Raw genomic sequence first — 21,628 nt, 5'->3', positions numbered from 1 at the left:
GGGTTGTATTTAGCTGAGTTGTTTTTATCATCCATCTGCCTCAGGAGACAATGGAGGAGTGCACCTTTGGGGGTCATATTGTTGGGAGGTTGCAGGGCCTGCTGTGGCCTTGCTTACTTTTGCCCTCTCGATCTGGCAGTCCCTGTGAATTTGCACTCTTGTGTTTTTACTCTTTTACCCTGCTATCGCTTTAGCAAGTGGCTGTGGCGAGGTGGGTTGCGAACATATGTTCAACCTTCTCCCCATCTGTGCCAGCATTGCAAGTGCCATATCATCAGTGACTATCCTGAGATGAAGTAGACAGCAGTAACAGCACCATCAGAGGTGCCCTTCCTGTCCCCTTTGTGTTCTTGTTGTTCCTGGAGTTTGCATCACCTTATGCTAGCAGACCAAGTGCTTGCAACCAGCCAAACCTGGCTGTTTGCCGTGGTTCGTGATCCGCTTTATGCTTTTCTCCCACGTAGTATGCAAAGATTATTTTTCAAGCTTCCCCCTTCAAAAGCAAAGTCAAGCTCCTTCCTTTTTTGCAGGGGCAGGTGGTAAATATATGCTTGCAAGGTCCCAGTTTCTTTTCTGGGTAAGGTTGCTTTGCATATGCATATTAGAATTTGCAGATTATGGTCCCAGCAGTGCCACCTTGGTGACACAGTAAGGCATTGAGACAGATGGCAAACCCCAAACAGACGGAAGTTGGTTTTTCATCTTTCTTGGAGCATGAGTGCTTTTGTCACAGTAAAGAAAACACGTTCTGGTATTAATCAGACTATCTCCCTTCCACCCACCCACCTCCCATTTCTTTCGTAAATCCGGAAGCGGATTTAAGGAGTTTTTCTGTTTAAAATGCAGGAGTTCGTTGGTATTCAGACTAATCTTTTTTTGCTTTTGTAAATCTGCCATTGGGTAAACTTTCTTCAAGGTATTATGCTGAACTGTTGACTCCTGATGGTATGGAGGAACAAAAATATATTCAAATCAATCAGCACTGATGTAGTAGCATAATCTACTTAGTGAATTTAGCTGGAAGGTTGCAAGCTGAGACATAACATGAAAGGATAGATTAAGCCTGGTTTTTGAAGCTAAAATAAACATTAGTATTGCATCTGTACAGTCTGATCTAACTTCTGTTTTCACAGCAGCATCCTTTGAGTTTTTAGCACAAAAACAAAGCAACTTCCAAAGAGGAGAGAGCAAAGGTCTATAACCACCTGCGGAGTCAGCTCCAGATGTTTGTTTGTTTGCAATGCACTGTAGAAATCATTTAAATTAGAAGCACAAGCTGGTTGGCAGATACTTCAGGCCTCCAGCTTGGTATTGGTGCAAGGGAGAGAGACAAAGGTTTGCTGACCTTCAAGAGAGGTTTTGTGGTAGTAATGCAGACTGCAAGGTGTGCAGAGGGTGGCTATAGATTTTTGCACATCACCCCAATCTCTGAGCAGTGTGAGATTCAAGGGGTTCCAGATCCATGTAAATTTTATACAAATCTGTATCCTCTTTCATCCTTTTTTTCTTTTCTTGGTGATTGCATTCCCCTCCTTTTTTGCCAGTGTGTAAGTACCCATGTGGAAATACGAAGTATCAGCTGCAGAACAGATAGAGCTGGGGGAGATCATGGCTGCAATATGGGAAGTCGTCCCCCCCCCCCAAAAAAAATACTCTGTTCAAGAATAAAAAGCACAGAAAACTCATTCTGCACTGAATTTGGCAGTAGAACCTAGGCCCACTCAGATGCAAAGGGAATAAAGGTTGGGGGTCTAATGATCAACCACCCAGGTAATCTTTGTGCAATGTTCCTTGCGCGTCCTTATTTTTAAAAAGTGTGGGTACAGATTTTGTACCTGGCCTAAAAAAATCCTGTTGTCAGCACAAATTTTACTCTAACTTTCCATCTCCCAATAGCCAGTCATACCTAGTTGTTGGCAAGATGTGACTTTCATAGATGTGCCAATTCTTTGAGTGGGGATGTAAGAAAGCAGCAATTTCCGTTCCAGCATGTGTTCTTCACAGTCATGCTGTTTCCATTCTGCTGCAGTTCAGTTTCTACCAAATGCTATGTTACCCGTCTGACTGTCTGTTGTTTAAAGTAACTATTTAAGTAATGTATGTAACTTGAGTTCATTTCAATGCAAAGGAAACAAGGGCCCCAAAAGCCATTAATTGCATTCACTGGACGACCTAAAAAAACCCAATAATGTGAATGACTGAGATGTTTCCAGTGTTGAGGCCCGTACCTTTAGTGTGCTTCCATAAACAATGTTTAATATTATAAGTCTTTAGCATAGGGGTTCCAACAGCTGAAAACTCTTTACTTCAGAAAGCTAACAAGCCCTCCCGATAAATCGAGGTAGGAACTCGCCTATGGAAACCTGCCCAAGAGCCAAAACATAAAGAGATGAATTTTCATTATTCTCTTTGTAACCTGTTGCTCAGTTAAAAATAATAGAGCTAGTTCAAGAGACCTTGTGACTTACTTAGGATGTGGCATTGGAATGCAAATATCATAAAATCAGTAGCAGCATCAGTTATAGCTTGGCTGAATGAAAATGCAGGCTCAAATGCTGAAATGATGCCCAACAGACAGCACAGAATGCCCCACTGCTTGAGGCTGCATAAGCACCTGAGTATCTATTATTTAAATATCTTACACAAAACAGGTGTTTGTACCAACAGTGTGCAATCATTTCTTTGTCCTTTGCAGCCCTTAGCACCAGGTTGTGTCTCAAGCATCATTACTGTGTCATTTTTGCTCTTAGGGTATGGAACCAGAGGGAAGGAACAAAGAGAGATTACCGTAGCAAAGCTATGGCTTTTCCGTAACCTCTTAATCCTTATCTGTTTCTGTGCTTCGCATTATCATTATTTGATATTGCAACTTCGCAGTGACATCTGGTGGAAGAGGCCAGAATCTCACTGTTCTGGTTGAATGTGTCAGAACTGTGCAGAATTATGGCCACATAAGGCCGCTTCTTTTCCTGAATTGTTAGAAAATAATACAAGGAAATTCGTAATCGGGTTGACAAGATGCAAAGGGCAACAGTGTTCTTAACCCACCCATCCATGGCTGGGGGACTTGTTACCCTCCAAACATCCTTTGATTCCAGCTCCTATCAGCCAATGGTGAGGGATGCTGGGAGTTGTAGTCCAGCAATGTCAGCACACAGAATTCAAGCACCTGGTGGTTTTCTCACCTCTGCAAAACAAGCTTGTGCCTTCTGAAGTTTGCTTTTCTGCACATCTGTTCTTAAAGATTCGGGGGGCTTGTCCCACATTGCATGTGGTCTCCATGCTAATAATCAAGCCTGCTTAATGTGAAATATTAAAGTGCATATTTAGAATCTCCCACTGCCCTGTTAGTTGCCTTATCTTTTGTCAGGTTTGTGAAGTCAAATAGCTTTAGTTTCAAGCAGCATCTTTTATGTATTTTAGCAGTTCCTGCAAAGGAAACAGATGAGATACCTTTTTTTTTTACTATCTACTGTATATTTAGTGTACTGTTATATGAAGTATTCATACAGCAGCCTGGGAAAAAGTGTGCAATTTTAAATTTGGGGACAGCCAAGACTTTTGATGGTCTTTTTTTCCTTCCTGTGTCTTTGGAGATTAATGCACATCCCACTGAAGTAAAGAGCTAAGCTTCCTTTGATTTCAATCATTCCAAATGCCAGCTTCCATTGTAAATTTTAAAATGCTAGGTAGGTGTGTTTGTGTGCGCGCGCGCACGCACACACGCACACACACACACATCAAAGAGCTCCACATCTGATTGAGACCTGATCAACACAAACAGCTAGATGATGGCAAAACTGTTTTCTGGTGGGTACCACTTCAGCTGCAGACCTTTAAGGTGGGGTTCAAAGGCACCCCTGAAAAGCACATACAGCGTGCATAGGAACTGAGCTTTTCAGAGAGAAGGCTGTGGCTGACCCCTTCTCCCTGACATCTAGATTCTAGATGTTGGCATGCAGGTGGGAGTTTATATATGGAAAAGCATTCTGTGATATAATTGCCCATTGACAGTCTGAAGTGGTTTAGTCCAAGAAGAATTTTGTCGCCCCCAAAAGCTGAGCGCATCTTCTGATGCCCAGTTCATGCCCCACTCCTTTCTGTGCCGCATGCTCCAAAGGAAGTGGTTAAATTCTTGATTAAGCCAGCTCCAGCACTACCATTTTTAAATCTGATGAAACCTAATGTCCTGTAAAGGTAAAGGGACCCCTGACCGTTAGGTCCAGTCGTGACCGACTCTGGAGTTGCGGCGCTCATCTCGCATTATTGGCCAAGGGAGCCGGCATACAGCTTCCAGGTCATGTGGCCAGCATGACTAAGCCGCTTCTGGCGAACCAGAGCAGCACACGGAAACGCCGTTTACCTTCCCGCAGTAGCGGTACCTACTGGTATTTATCTATTTGCACTTTGACGTGCTTTCGAACTGCTAGGTTGGCAGGAGCTGGGACCGAGCAACGGGAGCTCACCCCGTTGCAGGGATTCAAACCACTGACCTTCTGATCAGCAAGCCCTAGGCTCTGTGGTTTAACCCACAGCGCCACCTGTGTCCCAAAAACTAGGAGATCCGCAGGTTCCACCGAGATTTGAACTCGGATCGCTGGATTCAGAGTCCAGAGTGCTAACCATTACACCATTACACCATGGAACCCTGTAATCTGTACTTATTTATTTAATTCGGGGAGGGGGAAGAATACCCAAATATAAGCCGCTCCCTTAAAATTCCACAGGCACTCACACCCGTTCCGTTTTACCGTATGTCTGTTTCAACAGTGATATTGTAAAAGCCAATTTTTGTAAGGTCGCGAATTTAAGCCGCACTGTAACTTTCCACAGTGGCCCTTCTTCTGCCTTCATCTTCACAACAACCCTGTGATTCCTGCATTGCAGGGGGTTGGACTAGATGACCCTGTGGCATAGCTGCCAAGTTTTCCCTTTTCTCGCGAGGAAGTCTATTCAGCATAAGGGAAAATCCCTTAAAAAAAGGGAAAACTTGGCAGCTATGCCCTGTGGGTCTCTTCCAACTCTACAGTCCTACGATTAGATGTAGGTGAGAGATGGCAACTGACCCGGATGGGATTCAAACTCAGCTATTCCCAGTCCAACACTCGAATCAGAACAGCATATACTGTGTACTTTGGATTGCAGTCACGTCCCACAAGCCAAATTTGGCCACCAGATTCATTGAGTGCATTCCCCAACGCCGCCCTTGGCATTTCAACATAGAACTAAAAGCAAGATACCAGTAGAGAAACAGATCCCTCTGCTCCTGCCCTAGCAGCCATAGCGCCTGCTTAGCATAATCCAAGAAATGTTAGACGTTTACATCCCATCGATATCAATGGGACTCAGGTGCAGAGTCAGGCCGTGTCACTAATGAAGTCAGTCCTGTCAATCTGCATTTGCAAAGGTTCAGTCTACCATCTTCAGTGCTCATTCCTTTCAAGAGTCATGATGGCAGGTCAGGCAGGCAACAAACAGACACTTCCCATTATTCCCTATGGTGGCAAGCATGCATCATTTGCTCGGAGAATTTTAAGTAATATTGCAGCTACAATCTGTCCCTGCTGGGTTTTTAAGCACCATTCAACTGCATGAAAAACAGTAGTCATTGAACACACAGCCTTCATTAAGTTTATAGCAGCTGATGTTTCATATTACTGAAAGCCAGAACAGTCTACTCTTAAAGGCTCAATAGTCCTTCACTTGTCATTTGAAATATTGAGGGCTTTGCTCATTAGAAAATGCTGGCAAATCTATGGTGATTAGCAATAATGAGAACAAGAGGTTTAAGGGGGCATTTGAGAACATATGAGCTTGTCTACATGCATAAGTTGGGGCAAGCAGGTGGCATTGCTACATTACCAAATTGAGAGGTGCAGAGCTCAATTTGTGCCTTCTGTCCAACTTCCCTCTGTCTGAATAGGTGCTGTTCAGTGATGAGAGCGAAAACATTTTGTGCACACTCAGAGGCACTCTTTTTATTATGACTAATAATAATAATAAATAATGTTCCTGTCATTGCGGTTTGACTTCACTTGCACAGGACGTAATCTGTGTGCTCTGCATTAATCAATCTGAAACAGGTACCTACATCCAGATTCAATATTCACAATCACTAATGCAATTAAGTGGTTCCTCGGCCCAGAAGCATGCACTGAAAAAGTGGACACAAATTCACCCTTTTCCTGCCTTTGCTGAGAGTATGACCAAGTGATTGGAAAGTATTAAAGGGTAACTAATCTGCATTAAGTGATTTTGAGTATGCACCATTAGATACAGCCCTGGAACTGTTTATTCCCTGTTGAGCTACTTTGGAACAAATGTTATATGCAGGTTGGAAACCAATGCTCAATATGCCGTCCAGCAAATGAATTGAGATGCCCCGGAGTCTCATACCCTATTTTTTGCAGAGAGAATTTTCTTCTGGAGTAGCAATGACAGAGCTCTCCTCTCCATCACCATGGTTTCATGGGCTATGTTCTGAAGGCTGTATCATTCTTGAGCACAGGTTTCTGAATGTTACATGCCACCTTGTGGTATGACTAGAGCTTTTTCCTCTTTTTCCACCCACCCTTTCAAAATAAGTTCAATGATACCATATTTAGAAGCCTGTAAGAAAGCGGGGGAGGGCATACAATGAGCAAAACCAATCAGCAATCTAGTCTTAACTCATTTTACAAGCTCCACAGACTGCCTTTGGGTTTCAAAGCAAAATATTTTTGTTTGTTTGTTTGGAGAGAAAGTTAGGGTTTGCTTTCTCCTAGAGACAAATCTCCCTCCTGGGTTTTCTGTGTTCTGTAACGTGTTGACACAATGAGTGGTGTATATGAGGGTTGCCATATTTCAAAAAGTAAAAACCAGGACACTCCAAAGTTGTTGAGCTTCTTTTTACAAACCCCCCTCCCTCAAAAAAGCAAATTTTTGATTGATTTGCCTAAGATCCAAGACAAAGTGCTGCCTTTTGGAAATCCCCCCCCCCACGCCCAGACGAGAATTCCACCTTTGAAATCCCAGTAATGTCCGGGGAAATCCAGACATATGGCAGCCCTTTGTATATATGTTGGCGGGTTTCCTTCCTCTATCCCCAAATCATTGTAGAATTTTGCATGACTTCAACTTGAATGAAATTAATAAAAAGAAAAAAATATGCAGGCATTTTACCATTTGATAGGATGATCAAAATGAACAGATATACAAGAGCTTCCTTTGCCATCATCCTGCACACTGGTAAAAAAGACCTCTTCTCCAGAAGCCTGCATGTTTGCACATTCATGCTAAGCAATGGTTTGGCAAAGTGTTGTATGTGAATTGAGCCGGTGCATAATTACAATAGAAATTACTCCCACAAGATACAGTGAGGATTGCCGACTTGGGTGGCCTTAAATGAGAACTGGAGAAATTAGTGGAGGATCAGGCTATCATTGGGTACTAGCCATGATGGCTATGATCTGTATTGGGCATAGGCAAACTCGGCCCTCCAGATGTTTTGAGACTACAACTCCCATCATCCCTAGCTAACAGGACCAGTGGTCAGGGATGATGGGTGTTGTAGTCCCAAAACATCTGGAGGGCCGAGTTTGCCTATGCCTGATTTGTATCCTCCACTGTCACAGGCAATATGCCTCTGTCTACCAGTTGCTGGAAACCAGAAGTTGGGAGAGTGCTGTTGCACTTGCAGGCTTCTCATACACAGCTCCTTGGCCTCTGTGACATCAGTCCCTCTTCAAGTGTCTATGGAACACTTCCTCAATTGCTATTGTGTGCTCTCACACTCAAACTGCCTAATTCTCTGCCTCCCCCAGCTACTTTTTCATCTCCTGGGTGGGAGGACATTGTTCTGAATGGAAGCCTCTTCAGCTCCTGTTGGTTTTCCCCCACATTCAATTTAAAAGCTGCTCTGCCACCTTGTTTATTTATATGTTTATTAAGTTTTAAGAGTACAGATCCATCCCCATCCGAGGGCAGCCTGTCCCTTTTATACAAGCCCAGCTCTCTATGTTCCTAATGATCGGATAACCCACTACGAGGATCCCTCAACCCCGTGTCGAAGAATCATCAGCATGAGAGGATAACTGCTCATCCGCCAAGGAATGAGTCCTTTCTAAGGGATCGTTTCCCTTTTCCTCAGTGTGAAGCCTTCCTAGGAGCTATCATCCTAGGAGCAGCACATTGCTGAAGTCCTCGTCCACTAATCTCTCTGCCTCTCAGTTTATCTAGTCAGCCACCATGGCCTCAGAGGAACAAACCTGTTCCCTGAAGTTAGGAGTTCATTGTACCAAAGACACACCCATGATTTCTTTCCAGCAAGCCAAATACAAACATAACACTAAGCCAAGTTGTATCTTAGTCATGCTTGTGACATACAGTTCTATAAACTAGAAAGCCCCCACACTCCTGCTGGCTTTGTATCTGTACAGTGGTACCTCGGTTTATGAACACAATTGGTTCCGGAAGTCTGTTCATAAACTGAAGCGTTCATAAACTGAAGTGAACTTTCCCATTGAAAGTAATGGAAGGTGGATTAATCTGTTCCAGATGGTCCGCGGAGTACTTAAACTGAAGCGTTCATAAACTGAAGCGAACTTTCCCATTGAAAGGAATGGAAAGTGGATTAATCCGTTCCAGACGGGTCTGCAGAGTACTCAACCTGAAGCGTACTTAACCCGAAGCATGGGTGTAATTGGTTCTGGAAGTCTGTTCATAAACTGAAGCGTTCATAAACTGAAGCGAACTTCCCCATTGAAAGTAATGGAAAGTGAATTAAGTCCGTGGTGTTCGTAAACCGAAAATTCGTAAACCGAGGTGTTCATAAACCGAGATTCCACTGTATAACTATTTTTATAGTTTATTCAGTTGCTTTGAGAGCTTAAAATTTGTTTAGGTGAAAGAAAGGTGGGACACAGTTGTATGGCCTCCTTGCCCTACTGCAAACCAATCCAGGAGAGAAGGAATACCTGAACTTAGTGCAGTGAATTCATTTCTGCATTGGGTTTGCTGCTCAAATTATGTGAGTCTAAACATGCCCATACGTTCAACACTCATGTATTTGGTTGTCTGTAACAGATATTAAGGAAGGTGGAGATCCCACACAATTCTGCTGGTAATTTGAGCAATTTCTGTCAGTAAATGATCAACCACAATATATACAACTCTTATTTCCTACTTTTATCCAGATCATTCTAAAAATCACAGCACCATCTTGTGGTAAGATAATTTCCATACCGTGCTTTTCTTTCAAAAAGGTTCCAGGTGAGAATAATATTCTCTAATTATGTGAGAACAATGTAAATCCAAATAACATGGCTCTAATTTAAAAATCATTGTCACTGCAAGCCAAGTTCCAAGGTTTGTTTCTGATCTGTATTTGAGGCAGCCCTGTTTGCAGGAGATGGCAGGGGGATTGGGAAATCTAATTTTAATTTCAAACCATTTCTTCTCTTGAATTAAACAATTCATTGGAGAGAAGCAAGGTGAGCAAGAAACACAGGCTTTATTTTTGTTTTTATGGGGGGAGGTTATTTCTTTAACCTATTTTTACTTCTTTATTTATAGAATGCCTCTTTAGGATTACTCCTTTCGAAGCAACTCACCACATGCTGAGATACAAAAAAAAGATACTTAAAATTATGGTGTAAAAAGCACATCAAAAAGTGTAATGACAGCCACAGCTAAAAATAGTATTGACAGTTTCATTCAGTTTTATTTCATTCAAAAGCTGAGCAGAATAAGGAAAAACAACAACCATAGAGTTCTCCTAATCACCCAAAGCATTTTATATTATTTCTCCTGATATTTTTGTTGTGATTAACTTCAGGTTTCTCTGTTTTGAAAAATAATTTATTGTGGCTATGGCATGGTTTTGGTGGTTGTTGGTGATGTATTTGTGGCCCAGTTTTAAACCACGGCACCCACTGAAACCCCCTCTTCTTTACAATTACCGTATTAAAAGTGCAGGAGCCCTACCCTCGTTTTCACTCCCCCCCCCCAGTATTGACCACATCACTTCAGGTTGCAGGCAATTATTTTGATTGTCTGCTCCCCTCTCTCAAAAATAAAATGAAATAAAATCCTACACATAGGAAACAAGATGTCAAGCAGAAGATTCCCTGCTTCTCCTGGCCTTCTTCCTGACATGCTGGTTTTCCCTGTGCAGATATCTTTTCAGTGCACGTAGCATCAGAGCATTCCATCATGTGACAGGTCTCTATCTCCAGACCTGTGGCACAATTGAGATGTAAGTTCACTGCCTCTGATCTTCTCAACTTAGCTGATGAAAAGTTCACCTATGACCTGTCGTCTGCCTATTATACTGGTAGTAGCGCTTATCACATCACTAATTGGCTATTCCATGGACTGTTCAACATGCTAGAATTTGGATATAAGCCCAACTTTCAGCCCAACTTATCTAGTAATAATACCTAGCATTTGCATAGTGCTTTCACGAGTTCAAAAGGCTTCATCATGCACATTATTATTTGTTGTCCTTGCAGCAATACAACTGAGCCTGGGTGGGTAGACTCTCTCAGTATGACAACTTCATATGAAATGTTTCTCTCTCTTTTAACGTAATATATAGAATCGTAGAATCGTAGAATTGGAAGAGACCACAAGGGCCATCCAGTCCAACCCACTGCAGAGCAGGAAACACCATCAAAGCATTCTTGACATATGGCTGTCAAGCCTCTGCTTAAAGACCTCCAAAGAAGGAGACTCCACCACACTTCTTGGCAGCAAATTCCACTGCCGAACAGCTCTTACTGTCAGGAAGTTCTTCCTAATGTTTAGGTGGAATCTTCTTTCTTGTAGTTTGAATCCATTGCTCCGTGTCTGCTTCTCTGGAGCAGCAGAAAACAATCTTTCTCCCTCCTCCATATGACATCCTTTCATATATTTGAATATGGCTATCATATCACCCCTTAACCTTCTCTTCTCCAGGCTAAACATACCCAGCTCCCTAAGCTGTTCCTCATAAGGCATCGTTTCCAGGCCTTTGACCATTTTGGTTGCCCTCTTCTGGACACGTTCCAGCTTGTTAATATCCTTCTTGAACTGTGGTGCCCAGAACTGGACACAGTACTCCAGGTGAGGTCTGACCAGAGCAGAATACATCCCTTGATCTAGATGCTATACTCCTATTGATATGATATGATATGACATATATGATATATGATCATATCATATCATATCATATCATATCATACCAACATTATTGTCAGTCAATATTTTCCCCTTACAGCCACTAGTCCATTCATGGCAGAGGCAAGACGCAAAGCAGGGATTCCCTGGTTTGTTCAAGGTCAAGGTGGCGTACGTGGTTCTGCCTCTCCATTTTATCCTCACAACAACCCTGTGAAGTAGGTTAGACTGAAAAACTGTGGCTGGCCCAAGGTCACCCAGCAAGCATCATGGCTGAGCAAGGATTTGAACCCTGGTCTCCCATGTCCTAGTCCAACACTCTAACCACCACACCATATTGCAGCCCTGTTTCCTACCCACTGTGCAATGCTAACTCTGGGCTTTCCAAAGGACTGCCATTCTTCCTGAGTGCCATCCCCTCTGTGCAATCACAACCTCTAAGATCAATGGAGAAATGCTCTTGATTATTCCATCCATGAACATACAGATTACTCCTTTCCCTGGGGACATACCAAACTAAAGAAGCTTTCAGAAGCAGCCTTAGATTTTTTTTTGCTTTGGGACTCTTTTGAGGGTTGGAATGAAGCTGTTAGGAGTTTATCCGTTCTCTCTTTTTTCCAATTTTTTTTTCTATACACGAGCTTTGTTTTTGTTTTTAATTAGGATGGGAAAGATATTTAAAAGGGGGAGTAAAAAGGTGCAAGATCACTTTTTTACAGCATACTTTGATTTGGCTACTATTAGTCCTGCTGCAATACTCACACCCACACCTTAAATAGCTTTAATTGTTCTGGTTTGCCCCCAAGAATCCTGGGAACCCTACATAGTTTGTTAAGGGTGCTGAGAGTTGTTGGGGCCGGGGACCCCTACTCCTCTCACAGAGCTACAATTCCCAGAGTACTCTGGGAAGAGGGATTGACCACTCTGGAAGCAGATTCCCTTGGAAAAGTACCGCTAATGTGAACAAATAATATCAGGGTCCCTTTCTCTACAGGTGTAGCTTCAGCAAACTAACCTCCTGTGTGAGTCCCTGCAGGTTTCCATTACATCTGAGCCAGGCAACTTTGCTTTCTCGGTTTAATAAGATTTAACAAGGTTTTATGTGCTTCGTTGCACATAATCATTTCATAAACAGGAATTTTGAAAACAGATTTTTGCAACAACAAACAGATTTGGATATTATTGCAAAGGGACCCCCCCCAAAATAAAATGAAACTAGCAAGTTGATTCCTTTCCTGCAGTTGTTTTTTAACATAATAGCAAACCAGCAAAGAATGGTTTGTATATATGCATGTGCGCGCCCTCTCCCTAGGGTAGAAAGGGATACAGGTTGCTTGTAAGCAGCTGCAGCGGCTATTCAGTGAATTGCTAAATATGCTTAAGCCCCAGTGAAATAAACAGAGCACCAGTGAGCTTGAACACATTCTGGATTTCCAGCCTCTTGTTATTTCCACAGTGGGAAGATAGGAAGCTGCTGTATGCTGAGTCAGACCATTGTGGCCATCCAGATCAGCTTTGTCTGCACTGACCGGCAGCAGCTCCTCAGGGATTCAAGCAAGAGGACAGTCCCAGCACAGTCTGTCTGGAGATGCCAGGGATTGAACTTTGGGCCTTTTGCACGCAAAACAAAGACTTTGTCACTGTGCCTTCTGGAATTAACCTACGGCCCGCTTTGCTAGGAGTAATCTATGGGATATGGGCTGGTGTCAGGCAGAATTTTTAAGAGAGTTGAAGGCATCATGGCAGAGCAAGTCATCTGGGCTAAAAGAAACCACCCCATTGGGCTCCTCTTTTGTGCTGTCAGGTGGCAGCCCAAGCAGCCAGTTTCTTGCCTTCAGCCCCACGAGCCAACCCTATACGCCTCACTTGGCTGGGGTTCTGAAATAGCCAGGTTTTACCTTCTGATTGAAGGAATTGGGCCATGAAAACAACCCTTTGACCCAGTCTATTTCTTAAAGTGAAAAGGCTCTTGTTGTTGGAGTGCAGAACAATGGCAAAGAAGACAGAAACTACTTACCTCTTTGGTGCAGAGAAACTGCAGAAAAGCTTGTACCTTGAGCCCTTATGGTGGTTGAGAGACATACTGTGAGGCTGGAAGGATAAATACCAACTCTATCCACTACTCTGAAGATCCCATTGCCCTTTGGTATGTTTGAATGCATGGCCTATCATTGTCAACCTTGCTTAGATACCTGTTTGGACATAGAGACTGCATATATTTATCCATACCTTTAAATTGGGGTTGATAGAATATTTGTATTGTTAGTATCAGCTAGCAAAGATTTTGTCTCTTCCCCCCCTTCCCTCCCTTTTAGTTATATTTGCTAAATAAAATAAAAAAGCTTATACCATTTTATGACATACAGGTGTTTCAATATTATTAATAATAATGCAGAAAAGAAACAAGAATATCCTGAACTGTACTCCTGTAGGTGTCAGAACTAGATTGCAGAAAAACTACTGGTCTGCATTCACCCGTGTATTGAAATGTAGAGTTAATAAATGTCTATTGCCTCTCCATGTGAGCTGCCATTCAGCACTGTTGAAATGCATGACCTAGCCATTACAGAACCCAAAGATTATCTGTAATAAATATATCATACACTACATCAAATCTGAGTGGCAGTTCACGCTGGAAGAAAATTGCAGTGAGACTAGAAACTGTGCAGGTTGAAGGGAAACATGGTTGTTTTTCTTCTCTTTGTAAGAGAACACTATTGATCCTTTTCAATGGCAGATGGGGAGTGGGGAGTCTGATAGCATGATCTTGCTGCAAGGAGGTTAATGAAAGCCTCGCATCAAATGATATTAAGAAGAAAAGACATGGAAGTTGAAGACAAGTGGTGCATAACCAATTCAAAGCTGAGATTCCAAATATATAATCCCCTGGAATAATTCACAGGTCCTTGGCTGTTGCAAACCAGCAGTGATTGCTAGGGTGGCCCTGGATTATAATCTTAGACTTGGATCTGGGTTCAGATCCTGGGTTTCTTGCAAACACTGCATGGCTTTATCTATAAAGTGAGATGATAATAATAACAACTGTTGCCATGAGTTACAAAACAATACAGTAACTATAATGAGCATTCATATTGCACTTTTATAATTGCTTCACACATATCATTTATTTAAAAAAATTAAAATATTCATACACCGCTATTTCATTAAAAAAATAGCAAAGTGGTTTACAACAAAAGAACATAAAACCAAATAGTAAAGAACATATTAAAAAGTTAAAATCAGGCATTGAAAAGTTAAAATCAGGCATTGAAAAGTTAAAATCAGGCATTGAAAAGTTAAAATCAGTTAAAAATTAGAAAAAAGTTAAAATCTTAATTGCTGGAACAGGCCTGGCAGAATAGAAAAGTTTTCAAAAGGGATTTAAAAGTTGAAACAGAAGATGACTGCCTTCTCTAAACCTTACAGCCATCCCCTACGGTACAGATGTACATTACGAACAGGCACACAGATTCTCTCACCTTTCACATTTTTAAAGCACTTGACAGCTTTTTTTGCAATATTTTTTATTTCAAATATACAAATAAATACATAGGTAACAGACACATGCATTAATAACCACTACATAAATCAAATAATATCAGACTTAATAACCTTAAAGGTGAAGGAAAAGGGACCCCTGACTGTTAAGTCCAGTTGTGGACAACTCTGGGGTTGCGGCGCTCATCTCAGTTTACTGGCCGTGGGAGCCAGCGTACAGCTTCTGGCTCATGTGGCCAGCATGACTAAGCCACTTCTGGAGAACCAGAGCAGGTCACGGAAATGCCGTTTACATTCCCGCCAGAGCGGTACCTATTTATCTACTTGCACTTTGACATGCTTTCAAACTGCTAGGTAGGCAGGAGCAGGGACTGAGCAATGGGAGCTCACCCCGTCGCGGGGATTCGAACCACCGACCTTCTGATCAGCAAGCCCTAGGCTCTGTGGTTTAGACCACATCTCTACATATAAAAGAGAAAAAAGAAACAAACAGAAAAAAGACAAAACAAAAACAATGACAAAAACAATATAAGATTCTTCCATTCAGTACTATTCAATGTGATTTAGCCCTATAGTAATATTTCTCATATATGATACCTTTCCATATGGATATTGAATCTCTTTGCATGTTTTAATTGTTGTGGACTTCCATCTACCTCATAACAGTTCATTTTGATTTAATTTTCTCCCCTGTATTTAATATTTTCTCCTCATCTTGGTATGAGAGAGCGATGTATCTCTATGAACAGAATTATTCCAAACACAACCACATCTTAGAGGTAGAACCTTGTTTCATCAAGTAATTACTGAAGCACTCTTTTTTAACATTATCTGCTGACTTATTTCTTATTGATTCTGTCATTTTTGTGAGTTCCAAGTACTCGCAGAGTTTTAGTTGCTATTCCTCTCTTGATGGAATATGCTCGCTCTTCCAATACTTTGCCACTGCTGTCTTTATGTATAAGTAAATATATTAGCATGCTCTTTATGTTCCTATATAGAGCATGTATTTCTCAATTGAACCATGTTACCAAACACAGCAATCCCACCCTGCAGTTCTAAAGGAGCAACCAGGGAAATGGAAAACTTTACATCAGTCCAAATGTGTAGAACCCTGAATGGTCTTTTTTTATTTTGCCAGCATGCAGCCTTAAAACTCATTTGGCATTTACTTCACCATCCAATTAAGCTCTCTCATTTCAAGTTTTCTGATTGCTACCACTTGGTGGTGAGATAGTCGGCTGTTAAAGAAAAGCCATCAACAAAAATATTTGTACCCTCAGAGGAAATTAAGCATTGTTTTAAAAATCAGCAATGCAAAGTATGCAAATACTTACAAGCGTTTGTGCTGGTTGCAGATTTATCTGCAAGTCTTGAGTGACACACCATGGCATTGCATATCAGCTGTTCAACAAACTTTTGAAGTTGCCTTATGCTTGACCAGATGTTTGGCTGTGAACATAAGATGAGACCTGCTGGATCAAGCCAATCTAGTCCAGCCATTCTAGGCCAACCTGATGTCTTTGGCAAGCCCACAGGCTGGACATGAGCACAGCAGTATTATCCTGCTGCTGTTCTCCAGGAAGTGATATCCAGAGGCATGGTGCCTATGATCCTGCTGGTAATATGTAGCTACTATGAGTAGCAGCCATTGATAGCCTAATCCTCCACAAATTGCTCTAATCCCCTTTCGTAACCATGGTTCTCCAAGGTCTTTCCTTAGCCTGCTGCTGGATATCCTTTTAACTTGAGGTACCAGGGACTGAACCCAAGTTCTTTTGCTTGCAAAATATAGGAGTGCTTGATAAGAGCCCAGCTATATCAGTCCAAGGATCCATCAAGTCCAGCTTTTCTGGCTACAACAGTGGCCAGACAGACCAAAATAATCTCAAGTGCCATTTCGTTGCCCATTTCCACAATTTTCCAGCAGTGGTGAGTCCATGTTTGTGGATGATGCTACATTACTAAGGATGCTGGGGGAAATAAATTCCAAGCAGGCTGCAGTCCATCTGGGTTTTTGCCATCCTAATTATTTTGGTCTCATCTGCAGGCATTACCTCCAGATTATTCATTGGGTGGGGAGGGGGCTCACTGCTTACTTCCCTCCATTATGAGAACCATGTTTACTTCTTCCCTGATGTTTAACCAGTTGCTAATCTCCATGGAGTGCTGGTGTATTCTCCAGCAACTATTAAGATTAGAGAGGGACTAATGGTCAAACATTCTTTGGAAGTCCATGCATAATAGCCATTAGATTGTCCACATCCTTGCTAATGGTTTTGAAAGACAGTGGCTCAGGGTTTCCTTTTGCAGAAGCCATTATGTCCTGCCCCCCCCCCCCGAATTGAAAACATGACAAACATAGCATCATAGACTGCACAACTCTTTATTTACTCGAGCAGAAGGAAAGAGTGGGCTGCAAATGTCAAGCTAACCTTGTCACAGTTGTGCTGTTTCATTACCAGACCTTAGAGTCATTTTCTGTTCCATCTGTCTTCTGGTTCTCTCCTGCTCCAGTTTAGAGCATGCTACTTATTCTGCAGCATGCAAGTATAAGGGCAATCCTGGCTCCTCCTATTCTGTCTCAGAATCAGAGGCATAGAAAAGCTATTGCCCAACCCATTTTGACTTGATAAGCACAAAGGCTTCAAAGTTTAACCAATTAATTGATGAGATTGCTCAAGCAATGCTTTCAGTTGCAAAAAAATCAAGATGAACTAGCTTCTAAACATCACAACATTTCAAGAGACATTGTAAGACACCAGCAGTGGCTGGTGGGATTGGTAGGATGGAAGGCAGGGAGACCAACAATAGCACCAGAGGCAAGGACAGACAGAGCCAAATAATTCTAGTTTTGTGCCCAGCCTCATCTTCCTCACTGCTGAGCAAGGGGCAACGGTGAGATGGAAACTGATAGGCATTGCTACCTCTAGGTCTGGTTGTAAGGCAGGCTGGTTCTGGCTGGCAGAGGGCAGACTGAGTTTGGTGCAGTAGTGCCCCATTTTCACTCTAGGAGCAACCTTCACTGTAAAAAATGGCATAGCCTATTGCAAATACAGTGTTCTCAGTTGCCGTATATAGTCTGTTACAGATGTCCTGAACTGCCCTGTATACCTGAAGGAGTGTCTTCACCCCCATCATTCCCCCTGGACACTGAGGTCCAGCTCCAAGGCCGCCTAGCAGTTCTCTCATTGCGAGAAATGAGGTTACAGGGACCAGGCAGAGGGCCTTTTCGGTGGTGGCTCCCTTCCCCTGGAACACCCTCCCACCAGATGTCAAACAGAAAAACAACTATACAACTTTTAGAAAACATCTGAAGGCAGCCCTGTGTAGGGGAATTTTAAATGTTTGATGTTTTATTATGTTTTCTGTTGGAAGCTGCCCAGAGTGATTGGGGCAGCCCAGTCAGATGGACAGGGTACAAATAATAAAATTGATGTTGTTGTTATGTGAACAATCCTGGAACTCTGGCTCCCCTCTGAAGTAGTTACTTTGCCGTTAAAGATGCGCTACTACATGTTTGGCAACTGATAGTATTGTTTCTAACAGGCTATTTATTTATTTGCATTTATTTATTTATTTATTTATTTATTTATTTATTTATTTATTTATGGCCTGCTATGTCATTTTCCTCCATCTTACAATGAAAATTGTACAGTGGTACCTCAGGTTAAGAACTTAATTGGTTCCGGAGGTCCGTTCTTAACCTGAAACTGTTCTTAACCTGAGGTACCACTTTAGCTAATGGGGCCTCCCGCTGCCGCCACCACACAATTTCTGTTCTCATCCTGAAGCAAAGTTCTTAACCCGAGGTACCATTGTACAATATTCATTCTGGGTTAATGGAGTCTGTAACCTGAAGCGCCTGTAACCCGAGGTGCCACTGTACATTATTATGTTGTTTAGAAGCTGGTTTATTGTAATAGCTTCTCATTGTCTTCAGAAGTTGCTTTATTTTGTTGCTACATTTGTATATAAGGATATTTTCAGTAGAATCTGCAGAGTTTTTGTCCTGACTTTTAGTCTTGAGTGGTGAGGAATGATCCTTCCCTGTTTCACTCCTCTCACAACATAACAGAGCCAGGCAAACAACAGCAACAACACTTTGTTCGATTAGTTGGCATGTAGCAGCAATAGTAATGAGAGACGCTCCAATAGCAGTGTTGATGTGGAAGGGAAGCTAATTTTGTTGTAATGGCAACAAATTGAAATCAACTGGACTTGTCAATAGAAAATGGAATTTCATCCTGTACTCAACACAAAGTGGTTTAACCCTTGGGATCTGCCTCTATGGATTCTATTGCCTTGCATTCTTGCTGATTTAATGAAATGGTCAAGCTCTGAGCTCGCCTTAAGGCATTTTGATGCTAGGCAACCAAAGACAAGCAACCCGATACTAGAGACAGTGGTCCCTCTCAAGCAGTCCTGCCTAGTTCTGTAGCAGTACAACAAAACCTTATTCAGCTAGGGATGTTGGAGGATTCCAATGAAAACAGGAGCAGAAATTGCTGGCGTTTGCTTATTTGTCCTCTGTCCAAAATGGAAGTCAAGACAATCAATATTTGCATTTCCTGTTGTTGTTGTTGTTGCTGCTGCTGCTGCTGCTGCTGCTTTCAGTCTGCAAATGATACATAATTGATTACGTTTTCTTCCATTTGCACTGAAGTGAATGGGGGAGGGGAAATGTAATGGCAATGTAATTTGTGTAATTAATTACATAAGCTCCATTGTTTTGCCGCAGCAAACAATGGGACAAATAATGTAGTTTTGGGGCAGTAGACAAGTTGCAGCCAAATGGAAACAGCGTTGCATGAGACAAACACAGGGCAGAACAGAGAGCGATGCAGACTAGGATTGGAGAATAATGTCATTCTATCTCCAGTTTTAAGTGAATTCGCATTTCCTGGAATAATATCTTCATTAGAATGTAATTCTCCTTCAGATTTCTTCCGGATTTTAGAATGCAGAATTTGACTCAAAGATGTGCCAAAATGCATTGCGGAATTTCTTTGTTAGGATAAATGTGTGCATGAAGCTGAAATGTATATTTTAAATATGCTATTTGTGATAAAATGCATTTTTAAATATATAAAACATTTCTGTTTGCTTGTTTTTAAAAAAAAATCGGTTTGATATAAACATATAACATATGAATGATCACATGCAAAATCAATGTAGACCAGTGTGATATGCCAATAGCCTGACACGCCCAGACACTGCAGCGTTGCTTTTGGGCTGTTTTTGTTTGTTTGTTTGTTTGTTTTTGTATAGGACCTATAGTAGAGTGACACAAACAGGAAAGATGTAACGTTTCAGGACTCAAGTACGATGTTATGAGCTCGGCTTTCTCCATTAATATAAATGGACCTGTAACTAAATGATTTTGGGTGCAACGTTGTCGTCAGCCTCCTGGCCTCTTTCTCTCTAGCCTTGTGAATGTGATAGACAGCTATTAGTTGTTCCAGTTTTTAATTTGGACACTGACAGAGGCAGAGAGTGCTGAGAGGGTTTAAGCTGGAATCAGCTGGACTGGAAGCAGCCTGGGAGATGCCTGCCTGCAGGAGTCCACCCTGCTGTTTTGTAACCTGATGCAGGCCTGTGGTTTCCCGCCTGCCTTTTATTTCTTGCACTGCCCTCTGCTGACATGTTCGTAGGTAGAGCAGATATTACAAAAGCACCATCCATCTTCAGTACTCTTTCTTTCATACAATGGAAATGAAACACTATAGGGATGAGCCTAAACTTTCCCCACTTCCTGAAAGTGTGGAGCACTTAACAGTCTCCTTATTCTTACTCTCTGCAGTCACTTTGCAATTGCCCCTGTTCTTCAGAGGCATGTCCTTGATGTTTCAAAAGCTAATTGCTTCTCTTCTTTTTACTGGAAAAGTATGTCCTCCTTGTAAAGGCAAGCCTACAGGTTGAATGATAGGATCCATCCACAACCTTTTTCTTAGCTGAAATGCATTTTTCGTTGATTCATTGAATGTTGTGAGTGCCTTGGAGTTTATCTTTGTGCTGCAGGTTTGTTTTATACAGTAGGGCATTCTGCATAAAGTTTTTGTGCTGTGTTCCGAGGAAAACAAATAGCTGGAAAATACTAACAAAAGGGATAGGCAGTCTGTAAATTGGTAGCGGAGCTCAGAATGTGCCATTAGGCTGGTAAGTCATCAAAGCAGGTAGGACTTTTGGAGGCAGACAGTGACAGAATAAAATGAGTTTGAACAAGACAGAGCTGTTGTGTGCTCTGAGCTCTTGGGTCTAAGAGGCTGGCAGGCAACTTGCTCTGGACAAAGTTGTGCTCCCTTGGTAAGAGCAGGTCTGTAGCTTGGATTTAGCATTATCACCAAAGGTTCAGTAGTGAGTAGATATGCCTATTTCTAGTTCCAGTTGCTTCTCCTGCTCCTGCTCCTTTGGTACAGAGCTGACATAGCCACTGTACTCCATGCTCTGGTAACTTCAAGACTGGACCATTGCAAACCACTGGGTCTGCCATGGAGCAGAGAGAAAGAAGCCACATTCTAGTTCTGCATGCAGGTCCCCCACTGAAACCAGCATAGCATCTAGGTCTGTGCTGCACAGTCTTGGACAGTCCACAGGCCCATGGTAGAGGTGATGCTTTGAATTCATAAGGTCACGGGTCTAGTCCTCCTCCACCCACACTACCAGAAAAATACTAGAGTAAATGGACCAAATGTTCTGACTCACCTGGAGATGCTGGGGATTGTACCTGAGACCTTCTGCACGCAAAGCAGATGCTGCACCATTGAGCTACAGTCCTTCCCTGGTATAAAATTATGTGGTCATTCTGAATACTGCAAAATGGGCAAGTGGCTGTTCCCATGGTCTTGTTGACTTGATTTATATTGCACTGTACTGCAGACACACACACCCATTCACAATTTTCTGAGCATGCTTTATGCATTTGATTAAGCAGGCTGTTGCCTGCAAAGTTCATCATACACAGAGCCAGCACACCCATGAGGCAAGGTGAGGC

General features: G+C 42.2%; 1 protein-coding gene and 1 non-coding gene across 3 annotated transcripts in view; one reads left to right on the top strand and one right to left on the bottom strand.

The window, feature by feature from the left end:
- The window catches only part of DPP6 (dipeptidyl peptidase like 6), a 508,150-nt gene that overhangs the window by 446,343 nt on the left and 40,179 nt on the right, over positions 1–21,628 (top strand). The window lies entirely within an intron of this gene.
- On the bottom strand, positions 4,569–4,637 carry TRNAQ-CUG (transfer RNA glutamine (anticodon CUG)). Its single transcript has one exon. It is a non-coding gene; the product is annotated as a tRNA-Gln (tRNA).

This window comes from Zootoca vivipara, chromosome 12 (assembly GCF_963506605.1).
Source record: "Zootoca vivipara chromosome 12, rZooViv1.1, whole genome shotgun sequence".
Classification (NCBI taxonomy): Eukaryota; Metazoa; Chordata; class Lepidosauria; order Squamata; family Lacertidae; genus Zootoca; species Zootoca vivipara.
The sequence above is the reverse complement of the archived record's forward strand: the minus strand, read 5'-3'. Positions and strand labels throughout refer to the sequence as shown.